At 51.3% G+C, this 6,000-nt stretch overlaps 1 protein-coding gene across 1 annotated transcript in view; it reads right to left on the reverse strand.

Annotated features, from left to right (window-relative positions):
• The window catches only part of pea15 (proliferation and apoptosis adaptor protein 15), a 29,941-nt gene extending 24,553 nt beyond the window's left edge, over window positions 1-5,388 (reverse strand). Inside the window, exon 1 of the mRNA XM_080201824.1 lies at window positions 5,248-5,388. The gene's annotated coding sequence lies outside the window, so the exon portion shown is untranslated. The remainder of the gene's footprint in view (window positions 1-5,247) is intronic.
• Between the last annotated feature and the right edge of the window lie 612 nt (window positions 5,389-6,000).

Here is a 6,000-nt window from a genome sequence, read left to right on the forward strand (position 1 = left end):
GAGCGAGACAGAGAGAGAAAGACAAAGCGAGTGAGAGAGAGAGACAGAGGGATAGAGAGGGAGAGACATTGAGAGAGACAGAGAGACAGACACACTGAGAGTGAGAGGGAGATAGAGAGGGAGAGAGAGACAGAGACAGAGAGAGAGAAAGGCAGAGAGTGAGACAGAGTGGGACAGAGAGAAAGAGACTGAGAAAGAGAAACAGAGAGAGAGAGAAGGAGACAGAGAAAGAGAAACAGAGAGAAAGACACAGAGAGACACACAGCAAGAGAGAGAGAGAGACAGAGAGAGCAAGCGAGACAGAGAGAGAGAGACAAAGTGAGTGAGAGAGAGACAGAGAGAGAGAGAGAGACAGAGCAAGCGAGGCAGAGAGAGAGAGACAAAGCGAGTGAGAGAGAGACAGAGAGGGATAGAAAGGGAGAGACATTGAGAGAGACAGAGACACACTGAGGGTGAGAGGGAGATAGAGAGAGAGAGACAGAGAGAGAGAGAAAGGCAGAGAAGGAGACAGAGTGGGACAGAGAGAAAGAGACTGAGAAAGAGAAACACAGAGAGAGATACACAGAGAAAAGGAGACAGAGAAAGAGAGACACAGAGAGAAAGACACAGAGAGATACACTGCAAGAGAGACACAGCGAGAGAGGGAGACAGAGGGAGAGAGAGGGAGACAGAGAGAGAGAGGCAGAGAGACAGAAAGAGAGAGAGAGACAGAGAGAGCGAGCGAGACAGAGAGAGAGAAAAACAAAGCAAGTGAGAGAGAGAGACAGAGAGGGATAGAGAGGGAGAGACATTGAGAAAGACAGAGACACACTGAGAGTGAGAGGGAGAGAGAGAGAGACAGAGAGAGAGAGAGAGAAAGGCAGAGAGGGAAACAGAATGGGACAGAGAGAAAGAGACTGAGAAAGAGAAACAGAGAGAGAGAGAAACACAGAGAGAAGGAGATAGAGAAAGGGAGAAAGACACGGAGAGACACACAGCAAGAGAGACACAGCGAGAGAGGGAGACAGAGACAGAGGGAGAGAGAGACAGAGTGAGAGAGAGGGAGAGAGAGAGACAGAGTGAGAGAGAGAGAGATGGAGAGACAGAGAGAGAGAGAGGCAGAGAGTGCGAGAATCAGAGAGGGGGGAGAGAGAGAGAGATGGAGAGACAGAGAGGGAGAGAGAGACAGAGAGTGAGAGAATCAGAGAGGGGGGGAGAGATAGAGAGAGAGAGACAAAAACGGAGAGAGAGACAGACAGAGAGAGAGAGGGAGATATTGAGCAACATAGAAAATAGAATTATAAGTAGACCATTCAGCCTTCAAGCCTGCTCCACTTTATCATCAAACAATGATCCCTATCACTGGGAACTCCCCATCATTGGGAACATTCTTTCTGATTCTACCCTGTCTAATACTGTTAGGATTTTATACATTTCTATGTGATCCCCTCTCACTCTTATAAACTTTCAGTGAATGCAATCCTCAATGACTTAGTCTCTGCTTATATCCCTGCCATGCCAGGAATCAGCCTGGTAAACCTTCACTGCACTCCCTCTACAGCAAGGATGTCCTTCCCCAGATAAGGATATCTAAACTGTACACAGTACTCCAGGTGTGGCCTCACCAATGCCCTATACAATTGCAGCAAAACATCCCTGTTCCTACACTCAAATCCTCTTACCAAGGTGGCCAACCTACCACTTGCCTTCCTTACTGCCTCTTGTACCTGCGTGCTTACTTTCAGTGACTGATGCAGAAGGACACCAAGGTCTCACTATGATTCCACCTCTCTCAATTTACATCCATTCAAATAATAATCTGCCTTCCTATTTTTACAACCAAAGTGGATAACCTCACATTTAGACTGCATCGCCCACTCACTCAGCCTGAGTGAGAGACAGAGAGAGAAAGAAGGAGAGAATGAAAGACGGACAGAGAGAGAGAGAGACAGAAAGAGAGACAGAGAGAGCAAGAGATAGAGAGAGAGACAGTGTGAAAAAGACAGAAAGAGAGGCAGAAAAAGAAAGAGACACAGAGAGTGACATAATGAGAGTTAGAAAGACAGAGGGGGAGAGGGTGAGGAGGAGAGGGAGTGGAGAACAGAAAGAGGGAGTCAGAACAGAGAGAGGGAGAGAGTGAGAAGGAGAGTGATTCACAAAGAGAGAGAAAGAAAGAGAGGGAAAGCGGAATGGAGAGGGAGAGTGGAATGGAGAGGGGGAGAGAGAGAAGGATAAAGGGGAAGTGAGAAAGGGAAAGAAGGGAGAGAGTCATAGTCAGGTAACATCCTGGTGAATGTCCTCTGCACCCTCACTAGTACAGTCACATCCTGGGATGCTGGGAGAGAGACTAGACAGAGAAAGGGAGAGACAGCGAATTAGGCAGCAAGGAGTCAGAGGGAGAGAGAAAACACGTTCCCTTTCTGAGAACAGCCCTGTTCCTGAATAAACAAGTCAGCAGAGGAGGCTGGGTAAGGCAGTGCCAGTCTGAGTGGACACGGGGTGAGTACGGGACTGAAATCAGAGCCAGTCTCTCACCATGTTTATAACCATCTCCCTCACAGACTCACCCCGACATCACGGAGTAATCCCTCTCTGAGACTTTGAACAGGCTGATCACAGACACCCAGTCAAAGCATAACATCCCCATCATCCAGAGAGACTGAGGATCAAACTGTGACAATGTGAATGGAGAGGGAGAGACTGACAGAGAGAGACAGAGAGAGTGTGAGGGAGGGAGAGACAGAGGGAGTGTGAGGGAGGGAGACACAGAGAGAGACAGAGAGAGTGTGAGGGAGGGAAAGACACAGAGAGAGACAGAGAGAGTGTGAGGGAGGGAGAGACAGAGAGAGTGTGAGGGAGGGAGAGACAGAGAGAGACAGAGAGAGTGTGAGGGAGGGAGAGACAGAGAGAGTGTGAGGGAGGGAGAGACTGACAGAGAGTGGGGGAGGGAGAGACGGAGTGTGAGGGAGGGAGAGACAGAGGGAGAGGGAGAGACTGACAGAGAGAGACAGAGTGTGAGGGTGGGAGAGACAGAGAGAGAGAGACAGAGAGAGAGTGAGGGAGGGAGAGACAGAGAGAGACAGAGAGAGTGTGAGGGAGGGAGAGACAGAGAGAGAGACAGAGTGTGAGGGAGGGAGAGACAGAGAGAGACAGAGACAGAGTGCGAGGGAGGGAGAGACAGAGAGAGAGAGAGAGACAGAGAGAGTGTAAGGGAGAGAGAGAGAGACAGACAGACAGACAGAGAGAGAGACACATACACACAAAGAGAGACAAATTGAGACAGAGAGAGAGAGAGAGAGACGGAGTGGCAGAGAAGGAGACAGAGAGAGAAAGAGAGACAGACAGAGACACAGAGAAAGACACAGAGACAGAGTGATTCCTGGTCTCGGGTGATATTTTCAGCAGCAGGATACTTACCAACACCCTCCAACACAAGACATATCCCCTCCCCTCACATCCCCTCCCCTCACATCCCCTCCCCTCACATCCACTCCCCTCACATCCACTCCCCTCACATCCCCTCCCCTGACATCCCCATCCCCTCCCCTCATATCCCCTCCCCTCACATCCCCTCCCCTCACATCCCCCTCTCCTCACATCCACTCCCCTCACATCCCCTCCTCTCACATCCACTCCCCTCACATCCACTCCCCTCACATCCACTCCCCTCACATCCCCTCCCCTCACATTCCCCTCTCCTCACATCCTCCTTACATCTCCCTCCCCTCATATCCCCTACCATCACATCCCCCTCACATTCCCCTCCCTTTTATCCCCCACACATCCCCCTTCCCTCACATCCTCCTCACATCCCCTTCCCCTTACACCCCTCTCCCCTCATATCCCCCTCCCCTCACATCCTCCTCCCCTTAATTTTGTCCCCTCACAACCCTCTCCCCTCACAACCCTCTCCCCTCACATCCCCCTCCCCTCACATCCCCCTCCCCTCACATCCCCCTCCCCTCACATTCCCCTCCCCTCAAAGCCCCCTCCCCTCACAACCCTCTCCCCTCACAACCCTCTCCCCTCACATCCCCCTCCCCTCACATCCCCCTCCCCTCACATCCCCCTCCCCTCACATCCCCCTCCTCTCACATCCCCCTCCCCTCACATCCCCCTCCCCTCACATCCTCCTCACATCCCCCTCCCCTCACATCCCCCTCCTCTCACATCCCCCTCCCCTCCTCGCACATCCCCCTCCCCTCACAGCCCCCTCCCCTCACATCCCCCTCCCCTCACATTCCACTCCCCTCACAGCCCCCTCCCCTCACATCCCCCTCCCCTCACATCCCCCTCCCCTCACATCCTCCTCCCCTCACATCCCCTCCCCTCACAGCCCCCTCCCCTCACATCCTTCTCACATCTCCCTTCCTTTCCTATCAGCCTCCCCCTCCATATGCCCTTCCCCTCCCACCTTCTCCTCCCTGCCCCCCCTGAGATTTCTCTCTCTCTGTCCCCTCCCCATCCTTCTCACATTTTTCTCCCTCTCACATCTCTCCCCGCCCACTTTGCCTCCCCCTCCCTCTCCCCCCCCCTCACATTCTTCCCTGTTCCCCCCCCCCAACATTCCCCTCCCCCTCACATTCCCCTCTCTGTTTGCCCTCACATTCCTCCCTCCTTCCCCATCCCCTGACGGACATCCCAGGATAAGTCCACAACAGCAGAGGAATGTCACTGTCGGAAACAGACAGCTCCCTGATGTTCTTCCATCCCTAGCCATCGCCACCCCCCCCAACCCTACCCACCATCACCACATCATCACCATAACCTCTGTTTAATATGTGAGAGAGAGAGAGAGACTGAGAGGTAGAGACATGGAACAACAGAGGAAAACAGACAACCAGAGACAGAGAGACAAAGACAGAGAGAGAGCAAGACAGAGAGGAATAGACAGAGAGGCAGAGAGACAGAAGAACAAGAGAGAGAGATAAAGAGAGACAGAGGGAGAGAGAGTGAGACAGACAAAGAGAGAGAGATAGAAGGAGACAGGGAGAGACAGAAGCAGAGACAGAGGGGGAGACAGAGAGACAGACAGAGAGAGACAGACATAGGGAGAGATCGAGAGACACAGAGTGAGAGACAGGGAGAGAGAGAGAGAGAATGAGAGAGATAAAGACAGGGAGAGAAACAGAGAGAGACACACAGAGACAGAAACAGGGTGCTAGAAAGTGAAAGGGAGTGATTTGGAAAGACAGAGGGTGAGAGTCAGATAGAGAGAGGGAGTTAAAATGGAGCCAGTATGATGTAGAGACGGGATTTGTATCTTACCAGATGTGGGGATGGAGATTGCTGCTGCTGTTGCTGCGGCAGTGCCTGGGAGGCAGCTTTCTCTCCTACTGTCCGCCCTCACCCAGCCTTCTGATTTCAGCACAGCTTCCTCCTCTTCCCTTGGACTGGAGCTGCTGGGGGGAGGAGACTATTTGAATCACTGGGTACGGCCTGTCTCAGGAGAAAGGGAAGCAGAGCTGTGACAGGGTGGAATGTCTGTACAATGACGTCAGGCTGAGAGACAATCTCATACTGACCCAAACTCAAATTCACACTCAGACACACACAAACTCTGTTTCACACACACAATCTCACATTCACACTAACAAACTTCACACACACAATCTCTCACACATATACAAATGCGCACACATACACACAAACACATCAAACACACGAATGCTCATATAAATTCTCACACAAATGCTTACACACACACAGACACAAACTCTCACACACACAAATTCACTCTCACAAACACTCAAACTTTCACACGCATTCACACACAAATTCAAACAAACACATAAACATTGACACTCACGCACAAACTCACACAAACTCTCACATGCACACAAATTCACGCACACAAAAACTGAAACACTAGCACACACATAAATACTGACACCAACAAACACACGCAAACTCTCATACAAACACTCTCACACATACAAACTCTCTTACACATACACAAACTCCCACACAAACACTTAAACTCACACAAACTCTCTCCCTCTCTCACACACACGAATTCAC

Source organism: Carcharhinus amblyrhynchos, chromosome 13, assembly GCF_965287045.1.
Source record: "Carcharhinus amblyrhynchos chromosome 13, sCarAmb.v2.hapA, whole genome shotgun sequence".
Classification (NCBI taxonomy): Eukaryota; Metazoa; Chordata; class Chondrichthyes; order Carcharhiniformes; family Carcharhinidae; genus Carcharhinus; species Carcharhinus amblyrhynchos.